The sequence below is a fragment of the Papilio machaon genome, chromosome 6 (assembly GCF_912999745.1).
Source record: "Papilio machaon chromosome 6, ilPapMach1.1, whole genome shotgun sequence".
Lineage (NCBI taxonomy): Eukaryota > Metazoa > Arthropoda > Insecta > Lepidoptera > Papilionidae > Papilio > Papilio machaon.
Window position 1 is genome coordinate 715,671 of NC_059991.1, and position 18,812 is coordinate 734,482.

Here is an 18,812-nt window from a genome sequence, read left to right on the forward strand (position 1 = left end):
TTGATGTTATTTTAGTTGTAATGATCTAGTACATTTAACATTTTCCTCACATTAGCTCAGTGCACGTGTTACCTCAACGTCCGCCCGTTTACCCGAAGCCGCAGCGTTTGCTCCCATTCCACGCCATTACCTGCCCAAAGATTAGCGCCGAGTCTTTGCCGCGAACTCCTGACGCGCAAGATATTACTGCTCCTGATTAACAAATAGATTTATTCCTGCACTTAGTGCTCCATTAGTCAGTAAATGAATTTACTGATCGGAAAGCTAATTGCTTACAGCGCGATTACACTTGTTTTGATATAAATAGGTACATGATTTCATGTCACTAGCGAAAACAAATTGCTGCATCTAAGATTTCTCGCCTCGATTTGTTTTATATGGCTGATAGAATTTAATGAAGAAAAGGTCATTAATTTTGTCATACACGATTGAGAAATTCAGTGATATTTGTGTAGTGTAGAAGAAAATATGTGTTTTCTACGGTAATATAAAACCACTGTCTTCTTCTTGTGCCTCTCCACTATTCGAGGTTGGCCACGAAATGTTGAAAACCACGGTCAACAATAAACAATTCCGGTACATAATCTAAAGGAATATTAGACTATTAAAAATGCCCCTGAGTTGTACAATTAGGTCACAATCGTTCGTATGTAGATTCTTGTAAAAATTCAGAATCTTCCATTGAGCATGAAGTTTATGTAAAATGAACATACAACAAGTATATAAGTAAAAAGCCATGTAAATAAATGAACAATTTTCATTACTAAGAAAATGCAGTCACAAAGAAAGCCATGGTATTATTGTGAAAAAGAGCATTTTAATCATACAGAATCTTTTACCGCCGACAGGAGTGAAATATTAAAGTAAAACAAAAAACTTTTGTTTTCTGCCCACCCCCTATGTGCATTGTCACACGAGTTTTGTTTTCCCCTCTGAGCGTTGTGTGTAATTACTTGCCATTTTGTACTGAGCCTGCTTTTTTACGCAAGCTTTATAATAAAAAAAAATGGATGAATATTCATTCATACTACTACAAAAAAAAAGGAAAATAGGGCAGTTTTTTTAACGTGTAACAATTTACTTCTGATTAAAATACTATACGATATTTTAAGATAACATTTAATAACAAAAAAAAAACCTTTTAAAGGTAACTGCGGTCACCAAAACGAATACTGGACAAAGTCTGGCTAGTCGACTATTGTAAGAAAATCGGTATCTAAATGGTTGGATTCTTAAATCCTACAGAATTTGCTCAACATGAGTTTATTCGTAACAATATAATACGAAAGTTTATTAATTGCATCACCCATTAATATGTTTTGCAATATTTTTTTTCTATTACTTACATAAATTTTTGGCAATTCGAAATCATAGTGTTACATTCCTTTAGCTACATTTTTTTAAAAATATATTAATTGTTAGTTTAACTTGTTTATACCTAAAAGAATTTAAACTTTCCCTCCAGGTATAAATATGCAATCGGCTTATGAGTAACGTAGGTAAGTAAAGTCGCAAGTAAATGGAAGTTTCACTGTTGAAAATGGAGACAGTTTCTTGTGATACAAAATTACTTTTGCTTCTATATGTCAACTATTACATTAGTATAAGGATCATTATCGTGTGTCAGTGTACATCTCGGTGAGTTGTTGTGTCAACCTGATGCCGCCATTGTTAGTTACTTTGAAACAAAGTGATGTTCCATTGAGTTCACAAAGACGTCTCTCTCACAATGCTTTGTTTTGATTTCAAAAGATATTTATAATATATTTAAGGAAAAATGTTGGAAACGTATTGATAGAGTTCATTGCAGTCTTTTGTTCGACAAATGTGGAAAAATTGTTATGTGTTTTTAAAATATACTGCTTTAATAAACTTTTATATTGGGAAATTAATCTATAAAATCACTAGATTCTTTAACAGCAGTTGAAAAAAATAAAATAATCAAAATGAAACTCATTTAACTTTTAAATTAAATATCCGTCGTCGGTAAAAATAAAAACAAACTTGTAGCAAACTTCCAAAAGCAAAGTGTCGACTGCGACACAATCGAAACCTATCTACTAAAACGGATTTGTGTATTTTTGCCAAAGAGAATATAAATTCTTTTTGTGCACAGAGCACGGAATGTTAGAGAATGTTTTTGTACTTTAAATGGAACCATTTAAGAGAATACATGTCCAAGGACATCCTGACACGCAACTGGATGCGGAATACTAAAACTGTCCAAATATTGTTATTGGAACGAAGTTCCTTATCGCGCGTTGTGAAAGGGGGCTAGACGGAAAAAATTCTTACGAAAAGTTGTCACGACACTTTTTGCTATAGTAAGTATGTTAACGACGAATGAGCGCTACTTCACCATGGCAACGACGTGACAATATATAACGAAAATTCATAGAAATAAAATGTACTTCTTGTGAAGACTTAAGTTTTTTATTCATAAAATAAACATTGGTTCCTTCACTAATTAATTAAAAGGAACTTCGTTCCATCCTGGTGTCCCTTGACACCTCTCAAGTTATTGTGTTATTTTATGTGTAAAGTATTCTTAGAAAATAAGTTGTAAATATTGTAAAGTGTAACTGTCAGAGAATAAAGGCTTTATCTATCTATCTATTTATCTATCTAACATGTCGAAGAAGTCATATGTTATGAAAATCCATAATCGACGAAAATTTGCGGATGCGCTATTAACCGTAAAAATACTTTTAAGTCCAAACGGGATCTATAAAGCAAAAGACTTTTAATATAATACGTTCGACAATTTGCTACATTGATGCTTTGCGTTTTGTATTTCGTAGTTACTAATTTGAAAATCGAGGTTTAAAATCAGGTAACTTTTTATAATGCGTAGCGTCTCTGAGTCTCATTCGGCTGTGCTGTTGCGGAACTTTTCCCTGAGCAGTTGGCGCTGACAATATTTCATGTAATTTACTCTTTCTGGGACCGAATAAATTTTCTCCGAAAATTTGTCGTGAGTTGAGACGGCTGTCCGCAACAGATGTTTGGTGTTTTCTAAAGGAAACAATTTTTTTGTGTGTAATATATTATTTCGAGTATGTAGAAGTAAAACATTTCTTAGACTATTATTATGTTATTTCCCTAAATAAACCCTAAATCGTAATCTACAATTGAGTTCAAAATCTTCGTTTAGAAATTTAAATTGTTTCGTATATTAAAAACATATTCATACGTCTAAGACCGAAAATATTCAACCTCTAAGTGTGAGCAAAAATACAACAAAAATAAACATAAAATGCAAATAATTATTTTAATTTCCCCATGTCTTCAACACAGTAAAAAACAATTGAAATTTCTTTATACATATATCATGGAAAAAAAACGTACGTAGACGTCAAGCCTCGATTTGTCTACGCCGTGTCTACGAATTCAGATTAGAACAAATCACACTCACTGACTCAAAAGTTATACAGATGTTTTCTAATATAATTATTTTGAAACATATAATTATGTGAAGCAAACCTAGATTGTAAACTTTAGAATAAGCTTAGACTATCTCTTCGAAAATTCATAACTCAGACAGGTTTCCCTTGTAAAGTGGAATTTATTTTCAGAGTCGCAGAATTGTAGAGTAAATAAGAAAAGTAAACCTATCTGGTCTGCTGATATTTGTTCACTACATTCTATAAATCAACTTCGAAGTGGAACCAACATAGAGTAGAGGATTACACAACCAACTTTACTATTATATAGTATTAAATGTATACTAGTTTGTTTAGAATTATTTTTGTTTTTCTACTTTACTCCTACGTACAATAATAATACTGAAACAACTACTCTACTACTTCCAATAATAATAAAAAAATATTGAAACTAGATAGAATATTTTTTTAGAATATGTTCGGAGTAAACAATAGCCTTTCTTGTCTCCTAGTATACAATCGGATGCCAACACTTTGTTACATTTTAGCCAGCTCTTAGCCAGTAAAAGACAGATACACTTGTAGAACTATATAAAGCTGGATTCTTTACACCCTCTACTTAAATCTATTTCTTTATAAATTAAAGTAAGTTTTATACGAAACGTATATATATTTTTGTCGTCTTTTAAATGTTCAAAGAAGAAGCCACGTCGATGGGTTTGCTTTGCATTAATACTTTCTTCGGAGAGACGAAACGGTCAGGATATATAGGTATAAGAATATTGTACTGTTATGAAAAGTTCACCCGCGCGTTATATCAAAGACAGAGAACTACGCTCATAAAACAAAACCTCAGCAAAGAACCAATAAACTATCCAGACTAAACTTTAATTAAATTTTGTATTGTCTTTAAAGATACGGCGCAAGTCAAAAGAGACGAGATCAACATTGTTAATGAACATTCACTAGTTTTAGTTTATATGAGAGTAAGGACCTGTATAAATTAAAAAATCTATAATCGGTCATGAAATAATTGAATAGTAATATAATTTCTAATTTAATGTAAATCAGGTTTTATGTGATTTATTACAATAAAAATGCAGATATTCAAAAGAAACTGTGACTGGGCAGTAATTATTTAGTTAATTCCCTTATGTCGAGTAAAAATGGAAAAAAACCTCTTTACTAATAATGTCACGTCTATTGCTATCATTATTTCTATAACTTAATCTATCGCTTACTCTTGTGACTTACGCCAGAGCGTAACTTATCGCTATACTTTGAGAACTTTGAGCAAACTCTTTAGCTTGGTTGGCTTTAACCTGCTAACTGGATGCTTTCAAATTTAAATTATCATTAACATTTATTACTAAAGTTGGCAAAGGCAATAACTAATTAAAATTAGCTACATATCTATTAATTAATTAGCTATAATTAGTTACATTCAACATGTGTGAGTTCAATTTTAATTAATTAATTAAGAACGGCTTAACTCACGTATGATCTGCGATAATTCGATAGCGACGCGACCGCGAATATCTGAAAATAAACACTCGCCCTGAAAAATGACCCCCGACTAGGCTGAACCTAGTCGGTGCCGTCGCCGGAAGATAATATGTGAGTTAACACATTCAATGCTATTAAGAATTTCAAGTACTAATTTAAAGTTGCAAGTCGTGTCTTTAGCATTGAACGTGTTGAGCCGTTATTAATTAATCTATTATTATCACGAAAGTTTAAATAATTTAATTTTAATTAAATGAAATAGGTAGTTTCTATACTCGTAGTAGCTGCATAAAGTATTAAATAATTATACTCAACGTTTTCTAAATTATTTACCAATGAAATATGCATATGTGTCAAAGTCAACAAAGTGGAAAATCCATTTTATATCCGACTTGATTGTTTATTCTGTTTGAAGCTACAACTAACAATTTTGCACTAACTAGTGTAATATCACCGGTTATAAAATGTATTCAAATATCGAAAAATAATTATAGAGTCTATAATTCCACTCAGTATAACTAAATGACAGTGGTCTTCAATAAATTAAATACTGCGGCATATTACGCTCTTAAACTCTTGAACGATTGTAAGCGTATATTTTATGACTCTTTTTAAATATTAACTAATGAATTTAATGTTATTTTATAAAATGTATCACAGACAGAAATAATGTTGATTTATTTATTTATAAATGAAGTTAAAGGAAATAAAAACTTCTGCTAATTAAGATTATTCAATACTGGTTGGTTGCAGCGAGTTGAAGTGTCAAAAAAGAAGAAAAAAATTTAGATTCCTTGTTGCTGCGTTCTTCATATTTTTAATTATCATGCAAATTTTAATTAACTGCAGCAACATGTATTAAAACGATGCAGTCTTTTTTTATTTTGTACTAATTTTCTCTGCGGCTAATTAAAATAAATATGTTTCAAATGTAACTGCGAAGAAAGACTAACGTGGTCAGTTATGGTTAAGTATTTTATTTTTTTAAGCAAAATAGAGCAGACTTTGTACAAATTATGTAAATTAACGATACAAAATTCAATGTAGCGTCAAGTGAAAGTCGGGGGAGCGACAAAGAATAGCCAATCTGTTTGTTCCCAGCATTGGAACCAGAAAAACAACGACGAAAATGTTCCCTGAAAGCGGATGAAGCTATTTGAGTGCGCATTTATTCGGGTCACGTGGCCGCGCCGCCTCCGAATACGAATGTTTGCGTTTTAGCGAGCGAACGAGCGAACGAATTGTTGATGTTACATCGGATATACGTAATGCTCGTGTTACACTGGAACTGGATTAAGATTCTCGTATCATCAAAGTTAGTAGTAGTAGTAATAGTTAAATTATTGCATTTGTACTGCATTGTTACTTCGTTGATAACACAGAAATCTGTCAAGTCGTTTATTCTACAATAGGACATTACAATGTATCGGAAGTCGGAATATTAGCACATTTTACGATTATCACTGATATCAATTAATTTAAGTTGTTTTCAGTTCTTTGAAAAGACATATCTGCTCCGTTAGACACGAAAGAAACTTTATCTGCAAGAGGACGTCTCTTTGTTCTAGTTAAAATCGGGGCGACGTACAAGCCATTAGAAACTTCTTGCTCCACTTACGTATTTTGTCCTCGACTTAACTGCACTCACAGAGTAATGAAGCTTATAACGAGCCGGTTGTTGTGATATTATCTTTTGACATTTAGTTATCACGGCTAAATAATGCAATATATATCTTATAGTTAATGACATGGAGTTTAATTTTGTAAAACAATACATCGCCTATGATTTCTTGGGATATTGCTCTTAATAGTTGATCTTAATCGTGCAATAACAGCCCTAAGAATACTAGAACATGAAAAGAGTGGCGATTGAAGAAAATTACGCAAGATAAGTTCGTCCTTTCCATCTCAATAAACATTAATTATGGTCATGTCTTAGCGAGGAAACATATCTTTGTGACTCTATTTTATTTCTTTTACACTGACGAAAAATGACAGTTTTACTTTAAAATGTCAAAAATGTAAAAAGCTAAGTGTACTATTACCTTTATTCTACTAAGCTTTTTCATCTAGGTCATACTATTTCACTAGGTGAGTAGTACTATACCGAGTCTTGTGTTAGAAATACTGGACGTGCGTGCCTTTAAGTGATTTCGTGGCTCTAGACAAAATTCGAACGAGCTAGAATTTTCTAGTCTACGGCAGTATTAGCACATAAAAATAAATTTTACGACACACTTAGAATTTTTTTTTCTAAATTTTCTTTTACACATGTGCTTTGGCTGGTTATAAAAAAGTGTTCTTTTTATGAATAATAGAATAACAAATCGAAAATGTACTTATTTTATTACCGATAAAAGAAATATCATTTATTTGAGGATAAGTAAAGACAAAACAACGATAGAAAACCTCAGAAAAACAAATTCGTTTAGGCATGATCGTAAATACAAAGAAACACTAATTCAATATCGCTAGTGCTACCTCCCAGAGGACCGAGTTTGTGGGAATTTCGCTTTTATTTTATCTCTCTCTGATCTATCTTATAAAGTTTTTGCAACACCGATTGATACAAATTACTTTGGGGCTTCGTGTTTGACAAGATTAAGAGCATACTACTCTTTTGTTCTGCATAACCGAGGTTTTTGTTGCCAATAGTTGGAATAGGTAGAATTAACAAAACCATTTCTGTCCAATTATGACATAATTGTAAGGACTAGGATGCTAACAAAAAAAAAATATAAGCAGTATTAGTTATGTAGGTAGACCTCCCGCAAGATGGACAGATGACCTGGTCAAGATTGCGGGAATGTACTGGGTGCTGGTGGCACTGGACCGGGCATTGTGATAATCTTTCGAGGAATCCTACGTCCAGCAATGAACTCGGGTTGATAATGATGATGTTGATTACTTATTTTAATATGCAAACAAACAATGAAAAAAAAAATATCTTATATATATAATTCTCGTGTCACGGGGTTCGAACTTGAACTCCTCCGAAACGGCTTGACCGATTCTCATGAAATTTTGTGGGCATATTCAGTAGGTCTGAGAATCGGCCAACATCTATTTTTCATACCCCTATTAAGTTTTTTTAACTGCCCGTGGACGGAGTCGCGCGCGACAGCTAGTATTATCTAAGTTCGCTAGTTCTTTGGCAGGAGTAATTTACTTTCTACTTACTCACAATATAAAGGCGTGATTTCATTGCTTAATTTAATCTATATTTTTATCAATAGTTATTAGTTCCAGATAATTAAATTAGTAAAATACTGCTTGCTATATTTTAATCTTACTTCATACAGTACGTGTAATCAGCTTTATGTAATCTTAATCTTTGATCTCATTACATTTTCAATTTAACGATCACCTGCACTTTACGTACAACAACCCCTTTATCAAGGGTTATTTATATCTGAACCGCACTTCCCCTGACTCAAAATATCCGGGTCAATTGCTTGGGGTCTTGCGAGTAAATAAATTAACTCGTATCGGAAATCCGTCCTTTGCCTGCGAGTTCTTAAAAAAAAGAGTCGGCAAAGTCCACTGAATTCGCTCTGGGTCTTAGTTGGGTTAGCGTTTTTAATTTAATCCTGTTAAGTTGCTTTGATCCTATTTGAAAATGTTTGTTTTTTTTGTACAAAATAGTTAAAATAACTTCGAGTTTAAAGCTTTAAAGACCACATTCGTAGCGCGCAGAATGGAAGAACCAATAAATATTTCATCTGTTATCATTGACATAGTATAACTATTAGCTGTCTAGAATCAAGGATAACAGATATAACCACGCCAAAAATCCGCAGTTTAATATTTTTCACGATAAGTGGACAGACGACAAAATGTTATAGAAATAATTTTTAATACAACATTTCTAACAGTATTCTATAGAGACATGTATGTATATATTTCACATAATAGGTATGAAAAAAGTATCCGTAGTGATTTCATGGGGTGAGGAAAGATGTGGAAAACTATTTCCCTTGGGGCTGGACTGAAATTCAATCAAGCGCTCATTCAATTAACCATTTGATTGACGTTACATTTGTGCTGGATAATAGGATAGCGACTTCTTTGAATCCTGCACTTTAACTATATCCCTTTTAATATTTTTCAAGACTAAATCTCACGCTAAAGTTCATCAGTATACTCTTAGTAACACAATACTGTATATTTTATAGTATTAGGAACTTACTTTAACCATCACATTGTGGATAGTATGTGTTCGCCGCAAAAACTCTATGATTGAAGAAGCTTCTCTTACTAACTCTTTTGTCATCCTTCTTTAAGACAATAACGCAACAAAGTAATAAAATTGTCAAATAAAAATAAAACGTCAAAATTAAATGACACGAAATCCAAACAAAAGTTTCTCAGTTTAATATAAAGAACAAAAGTTTTCTTATAAAAGCTGTATTAAATGAGAAAATCGTACGCCGTTAATAAGCGTGGCCACGACAAACGTAATACTGCCTGATCCCGGCTAACTCTTTAACTCCGCGTCACCTAATTAAATGATTACCCTAACAGTACCGGCTTAATGGAACTTTACAACGCTCTGTGCGGTGACTCTACAGTTTTCCTTGTGAAATGTTACACCAGTTATATGTCTACATATATCGTAAAATGTACCTGTAAGTTTTTATTGTGGAAATACTTGTATAAAAGTATTTTTTCCTCTCTTTCATTCCCTTTGAAAATATAGTGATAACAACGTTTAATGCAATTGTTTCGGCGACAGAATTTTACGGTAAGGGTCATCTAAAGTTTTTAGGAGCTTTGTTACTGTTAGTTACAGCATTTAATTAACATTTATATATTGATGTAAGTTTGTTTTAAAAAAATCTATGTTTTTTTTACCGATTTTTCTTTAAAATGCTCCCAAGTATTCAGCTGGTTTCCTTTACAATGAGAACACTAACTTGACTAAGACTTTTTATGTACGCCGCCTATGTAGACCTGAAATTTAAATCGTTAGTGCACCGATATAAATAATTTCACTAATTGTTTACTAATCTTCACTTATATTATTTTTAACAGTGGCAGACGCCAGCAATAACAACGTAGTTTCACGAATTGGCCGGCTCGCCCGATGTAATATACTACTAACAAATAAAAGACAGGCGTGAAATGGAAGCAATTTCACGTTTGGTCTGATAAGTGTATGGTGACGGAGGCCTAATTTTAGTCTTCTTTCCCTTTCAACCCTTTTCTTAAAAGGAAAGGATGGGAAGGGGCAGTGGATTTGACGAAGGACGAGATCTTTAATTGCGGATGTCAATGGGCAGCGGTCGCTTCGCTATTGCAACGATTACAGGTAGCCCTTTGATCGTTTGCCAACTTTTGATATAGAAAAACATATTTTTCTAATTAAATTTTCATCGTCAATTTCAGATAACAATATTTCAAACCATTTACTGTATTTTTGTTAGCGGTACGTATAATAGAACTGAAACTAATCTGTAAAATAATTTAGAACATACGTGCTACGAAATACTGAGCGAAGTTTTCGCATTACAGCTAAACCTTTGGGAATGTTGCTAAATGTAAAAGGTTTACATTGATCGCACTCGCAATTTCTTGTTACAAGGAATACTATGAACTAAAATGAAAATGGAAATATACAAAAATGTTTTTCTTTAAGAAGGATTTTATTGATAAAGTTTGCTACTGCAAACTTCATTAGTTGATTCCTATCGTTGAATTTTTAAAGGTTATAAAATATTTTTTTACTAGCAGTAGGCCGCGACTTCGTACGCGCGGCATTAATAAAACTTAATTTGTTGCCTATATGTTCTTCCAAACTATGTTTTACGTCAATGAAAATTTTATCGAGATTCGTTGAGCCGTTTTAGAGATATCTTCTGATAAATAAGAAAGGCGGTATGCGACTTGCATGTTTGCGTATATTGAATTAAGAATGTGTTACGATCGCGCCAAATAGAAGTTTGCCTAACACTCTAATCACAGGCATGAGTGATGTATAAGTATGTATATTTGTATATTTGTAACCTGTGTAACCTTTACATATTGTGTGAATTCTGAGTATTAAATATTATTCATAAATGCTGATCTTAATTATCAATCATTTAAACGTTATAACGAAGATGTTTCCGAATGAGTACACATGTGCTCTTAATTGAGACTTGTTTAGGTTAATCAAATTCAGGGTGAGGTAATTGCTTATATTTAGGACACCGAATTAGTTGCCATTAAGAATCAGACTACTGTATAGATATCTTTTATATAGCAAACTTGCTTTATGTTAAGTGGGTTTTCACTGATAACACGTACATACAATAACAGATACAATTTATGTTTATTTCTGAAAGTTATTGTTATGCTTATATTGTTCTTAAATTCTAGTATTATATAGGCATTCATATGAATATTACCAATAGCTTGAGAACATTTGAAGGTCTAATCGAGCAAAGATAAATCAAATTTTTATATCAACCCAATATTGCGTATTGGCTTAAGCGTTCGGGGATCTGATAAAATGAAAAAAAAAATAAGAAATACATAAATATTAGAAACGTATCGCTTCGGTTCAGTATTCGGTTTTTGAATTCAAGCAAAATAGAACATTATTTTGTGACAGTTAAGATTGAAATTAAAAATTTACTCTAATATATATTGCCAATAATGATAAGATGTATTACAGTCGATGTAATCGATTCAGACCCTTATGAATAAGTAACTAAGATCTAAATTGATTTCATATTTGTACAGTTAACTTCGAGATATAAAGATTTGATTGAATGGGAAATCAGATCTTGGAGGAAGTAACAACAATAATTTCTAGTGTAAATGTAATTTTACTTATAAAACGGTGTATTTGCTATGTATATTCTGACCGAATAGACGATTCGCGTCGAAGATTCAACCTTATGTGTATGGAGTGCGCGCAACGCGATTCTCGCGACGCAACCAGACAATATTAGATTCGACGATTAATATTGTCTAATGTACGAAGGGCTTTACGAACAACAGACAACCACACAGTTTAGTATTACATTTTCTAAAGCTACATTAAATTTCACTTTATAAGTTACACTGTATCAAGGAGTTTATCATTTCAAAAGCATTATGTTTTTAAATATGAAAAAAAAAAAATAGTATACATGAAACGATCTATATAATCCATTTGGTTAAAAAGTCTCGCTTTCAGATACCCAACTTACATAACTCGCATCAATCCGATTACGTTCAGCTTTACCGAAATATTTTCAATGCGTATATTTTAATATCGGTCTCGGAGTGAGCCGGTCTCCGGATTGGAGCGATACAGAAAAATAATCCCATATATCTCTCCGTAGGAGCAATAACGCGAGATTAATTCCGTGTATTAGGATTAATTTTATTGCCAATATGTTCCACATAAATGCATACTGTGATATATATTGGTTTAATTAAAAGGATTGCAGAAATCATTATACAGAGAATATAGAATTTCCAGCACTAACAAGCTTAGCTTAGTAGATAGTACTTTAATACTTTTTAGGTGCTCAATCTAAAAAAATCATGCAATACTGTAATGAAATGTTCTAGAAGATAGTAGATTTGTCACACTTTACAATTCACAATTTACTAAAAACACACACATGACCTGAACTGTTAAATTAAATTAAATAAATCGAAGTAAATTAAGGAGGAAAGAAAGAATTTGTCTTTGTATTAAAACCTCCACCTCCTTGGTGTACTTCATTGTAGTTATACGCTAGTAAAAGCTTCAATAAGCATTGCTCTCTGTTATTTCAATTTTATTTATTTTCATTGTATGAAATATTTTCAATCGTTCGCTGGAAATGTGCCAGTACTGATGGCAACATTTAATTTTAAAAAGTAGATATTGATTGTTAACGTATGCGTTGTTAAAAAAATTAACTGTTGTATTCCTTGTGATCTGTTTTATATGATTACTAGCTTTTACCCGCGACTCCGTCTGCGCGGAATAAAAAAATAGAAAACGGGGTAAAAATTATCCTATGTCCGTTTCCTGGTTCTAAGCTACCTGCCCACCAATTTTCAGTCAAATCGATTCAGCCGTTCTTGAGTTAAAAATGGTGTAACTAACACAACTTTCTTTTATATATATAGATACATATATATATTGATAAGATAACTGGTCTATGTTTATGTCATGATTGTGGGTTGTCATGACCGATATTGCTGTCTTTATTTTTTCAAAGGCCTAGTGAGGGATGAAAGTGTGTCACTGCATTCGTAACACACAGCTACGTGAATTGACCACGTTCGTATTTCTAACAAAAGTATTTAATTAAAATTTTCGATCTTGGCGAACTTTTTATTTTAGTTTCCATGTTTGTATTTATCACTGTGTTTCTTTATCCTTTATCTTTCAAATGGTTTATCTATTTACTTTAAAATTTTTACTTGTAACTTAATTTTACTAAAAAAAAAATTTATTATTTTGATATCGTATCGTGTAAATTAAATAAACTTATGTACTGTGAAGAGATATATTTAAAAAAATAATCAGGTCGACACATTACGTAGGAACAAACAAAGACATAGCGGCATGCAAGAATCTGACAACGCCATCTAGTTGCAAAGTTAATTAACAAATATGTATTGAAGCCATTAAGGAGAACATATCGCGAACAGAAACGGCAATTAAACGTTACAATATAGCTTTGCGATGGTTAGTAATCAACACCAGCAATTGCAGCTGGCATTTGGAAAGCGAATCATCTTCACTATCAATTCATTAAGTTCGGTGACGCACGAAATTCGAAGCTTGTCTTACACATGACTACGTATTCATAGCTTACGATATAAGATATTAATCCGATGACCTAATTCCAAAAATAACCAAGTTAATATGAACCTTTAGAATTGATTCAAATAAAATTTGATTTACAATAGATTTTTACAAGCCAATCTTATGAAGTCACAAAATACGTAATAGTACTTACGAATTATGAAATCTTGGATATTTCCTATTAAGTAATATTTCCTAAAATTAATAATATTTCGAGGCGACGATAGAAACGATAAGTCTAAAGGAGCTTGAGGATCGAATTCTGGGGAGAAATGCAGTGTGAAATGCGGCAATTACCTCAAGAGCACCGTGTCACGTACCCTGCTAACACTAGTTGATTAGTGCTGGGAACACCACGTAAGATGCTATATCGAGCACAGAAAAATAATTTAGACATTACTACCAATACGATTGCACTGTAATTTCGTACACATTTTTAACGTTTCAAGGATTAAATTAATTTGAAAAAACTGACGTAATAATATATTATACAATGGGTCTTTTTACTTTAGAAATACCTATTTTATGGTCAATATCTTGTAAAACTAGCGCTTACGTATAAAATAAGGACATTATCTTTAAATGACCGCTTCATTAAAATACATCTTGCGTTATGGTAATAACAACATGCGCGATCTAAATTGATAGTTCTTACGATCTCACGATGCCGCGACCTGTATCGATTATCGATAATCACACGGCGCAACACTAGCATTGCATCTGAGTGGCCGGAACCCGTCTCGTAAGTCCGCCCTCAGTTCTCAAACATGACTGCGGTTTAATGACGTAAGTGCGCTCGTTCCTTAATATGTTTGTACATAACTGGAACTGGATGTTTGAGGATATTAAATTTAGTAATACATACCACAAAAAACTGGTTGAAAGAAGAGATATGAAATGTTTCGTTTCTTTGTTAAACATACTCCTAGAAGTTTTCTGCAGCAAAGTACATAATTTCACATTTCCTTTACGATCAAAAATGCAATATCGAGATCAAATTTATCGATATTTTTTTACTTCTAAACTTGTTAACGTATATTTTTGTCTTTGCCTTTATTTATAATACTTAGACGGTATCTTATCATACTAGGAAGTTTCAATACGTTCATACGAACGGATACATTTGTAGACCTCTACTGACGATGTTAAGTCTAAAGTCATGATTATTTATGTAAAACGATATTCAGTTAAGTCGTACTACAATTGCTCGTGCACGTACTCAACTTATTTGACAGGAACATTTAAAATGCCACATCGCATGCAATAAATAAACAGTTTCCATTGTAACAGAGCGCTTTTCAATTTTCATTGTGATCTCCGGCGCGCAGCATTACCAATGCTCCAACTGAATAACACATGTCCAACAAACATTACACTTCTGGTTTTGTGTTTTAATTTTCCTCTACCGTTTATTTCTCTTCCATATATTTAATCTGTTATTTTTCTTTTTTTTTCGAGTATAACAAAATTTAAATATAGAACTCGATTATTGACTATTTATTATTATTTCTAAGCATTCTATTTCGAATAACGGATTTTTAAAATCTTTTTGTTATAAGGATTAAAAAATTTATTCACGTCTAATGAATACGGATTATTATGTTTCAGATTTATAATATTTATTTTGAAATTTTTATCTACGACATTTGAATAAATTTAAACTTTTATTAGAACTATAGCCTAATTATTGAATTATATAATATTAAATAAATCTAATTATTTAGTAAATTCGTACACAATGACAACAACTTGGATTGAACAAAACAACTGGACTTTTGGCTTCCAATAAAAGCTTTTTTACTTCTAATATAGGTATACTGTTTACATTTAATCAAATAAGGGATTGATCATCGAATTAGTTTAATAGAAAGCCAACACGTAAAACAACCCTCGAACTTTCTCACGAGCCCGTGGTAAGGGCTAATCACTAATGAAGTCACGATTGTCACTTCTGTTGGCTCAGTCAATTTACATCGGTTGATGTTACATTGATGACGCGTAAAGGAAACAACAAATATTGACCCTCCATCCTCAAAACCACAAACATGCTTATGAAATTAATGCTACAATAGAATAATTAAAATAATTGCTAAGGAAAAAAACAACTGACGACTATATACTACGAAAATAATATTTTTAATGCTATTGTAGTATGTAGTTGAAGTCCAATAGCTTTAATACATAAGAGAGCTACATAAGAACCATTAATTACTTAGCGATCGACTTCGTCTCCAGATTGTGGTACAATTAATAAGGGGATTAAACTTTATCTTAAAGTTTGTATAGCAAACTTAAAAAAATGCAAGCAAAGTTATGGACAAATGCCATTCAAATTAATAGAATGAAGAGAAGGCGAACAGTGGGGAAGAGATATGAAAGAAACTCAAAAAGATTTATATTTAATTTAAATAAATCCTTATTAGGCCGTTTACTGCGTTTGAATCTGCAAAAACTCTTGCTAAGTGCCTTTTAGTGTTAATCAAATCGCTCACTCCTGTACATTACGCTATGACGTATGAAACGAAGGACCACAAATGGATAGAGTCCATTTAATCTCGTGGGACCTAATTGCAGCACCTTTCGATTCGACTGCGGAACGTCCTGGCCATTTATTGCCGTTGAGATTTATCGACTTCGACAACCATCGCTTCGATTGCTTTTTTTCAATAATAATTGACCGGAACTTCTGAACGTTTTTTTTTGTTATACGTAAGCAAAGAATCATATTGTGATTACAAAATATTATAGCACATTTCACCTATATTATCCATCCATCTAAACATTCGCATTTGTGATATTAGTGAGATGACAACCAATTTTAATTAATCTGAACTTTTAAAAATAGAATGAGATGTATTTTTGTAGTATTGATGGTCAGTCTTCGTTAAAGCCTAGATTGGTTGTGAAAAAAAAATGATAATCTAAACGCTTTCGTAATTTAGCTCTTATCTCAATTTATGGGATCACAAAAATCACTCGGAAGAGGCGTCAATAATTAATAAGATGGGTCTTGTTAATTTTTTAATAGACTAGGGGAGAGCTTTTAAAATGCAGGATCGGGCAGCGGAGGTCTTTCCACTTAACCTGCTTTATTGGAAAGCTGTCATGGAAAAATTGGGGACGAAAATTTTATTGAAAACTGTAACAGTGATGCAACGCTCTCAATATTCTCTTTTTAAAAGTGGTGACATTTTTTTTTTTCATTTTAGGTGTCACTACAAAAAAAATATCATATAATGAATCATCAATTGAAATTATATCGTAAAAGAATGAAAGAAAAAAAAATTCTCACAAGCAGAACCGCGGATTCTTAGACGGATGGGAAATGAGCGTGAATTTACTGTTAGTTGGCATCGATTTATTATTGATCTCGATGTTTTATTTTATGTGTACCTATCATTGAAAAAATCAACAAATATACTGATAGATAAGAAAAAGCAAACTCTTTACAGTTACATGGAGAATCACTGATAGCTTCAAATAAAGAGAATCTCTTTTTATTCGATTCCAGCCTCGCTATCAGCCGGCACTTTTCATTAATACTGTTAGCCCGATGCATTTTTAAATCAACGTCCAAATTTCTTCCACACTTCATATTGGCTCACAGTCCTAACAGGAAATCAAAGGATTTTGCATACGTACATTGTGAAATAAACCTTATTACATTTGCATAGAGTGTAATTGTGGGATATCAACGATTTTTAGATTAAAAATCTCTATTGATTTTAAAAAAGCTAATTACACGGATAGTCGACTTTTTTTATGAAGATTCACAAAGCTTTGGGTGATAAACATAAAATTCAAAATTAGGACATTAAATAATTTTTCATCTTTTCAGACCGAAATAAGTAATTTTTTTTACAAAAAAAACTTTTTTTTTTAAGTATGAATCAAGCATAATAAATAGAATTTACCTCTGATGACCTTCTAGAACTGACAGCCTAAAAAAATATTTTACAAATATTTTTATATCAGCGTTTTCATGCAGCAGACTTTTTAAAGGAAAAAAATATTATTTAATTGGTAGCGTATCTTTACAAATTGATTTTGAAAAATATGATTGGTAACGACTTCTCACGGTCATTAGGGCTGCCGAGTAATTGGGGACACATGTTGGAACACCGGCGTGTCTCTAATTACAAAAGAAATATGCCCTACGGTACTACTGATTAATATATATTGCATACACGTGTGAAACTTCTATCTAATTATGATTTATGGGAGAAATCGTTCGGTTTTTTGAAGGTGCTTCTGGTGAATTCGTAATTCGTTCCGGCTTGGTGTGTTGCGTTCCTTAAATAGGAATGAAATACCGATATTTTGATTTCACGTTTTTGCGATTGTAATTTTTGGTTTTTTGGGGCTTAACGTTCATTAAAATTAAAATATCTCTCTAAATAATTATTCTTGTTAACATCCCTCTTGTTATTTGTGTTTAGGGTTCAAAATCGTCTACGGTCCTAAATTTTAAATCTCCTATTAAATGATTCGTAGTGTAGCAAAATGAAATTTGAAATTAACTTTTTAATTATTTTTATTTTATTTGTGGTTTTCCATTACCTATTTTAATTCATGTCAAAGTGACAGGTTTCGAGACAAGATAAAAACGTCGGGTCATCAGACCCGCGTCAACAATTTGCTGGTAATTACGTGATCCTTGTACCAGGACATGACTGACATGGGTTAAATGTAACATCTTGTATCTGCATATACTGCAAACATTTTTAAAAAGAAGCTATTTATATTTGCTGACTTCAAAGCTACGTATCGATTTTATTAAGCATTTGCATAAAGATTTGGCAAAAACTTTTATGTACTTGATTGTACGCGACTGTTAAGTAAAATTACCACTTTCTACAGTATGATCTAGCTATGTGCAATGTAAAATAGTCTGTGTCTCAACGTCTAAAAAAATTATTTGTCATTAGTGAGTTTTTTTATGTAAATTCATTATACAATTAGCGAGCACTCTAATTGTTGACTTACATCTCGAGCACACTCTAAGCTTCTGTGTTCTCATCCCCACTCGGGTGGGTCAAAATGACCCAACAGCGGTTTGAGTGTCGACAAACTTTGTTGACTTTTTGGCCTTTAAATTACATATTAAATATTGTCGTAACCTTCGAAAGTATTTTCGGGGGCGT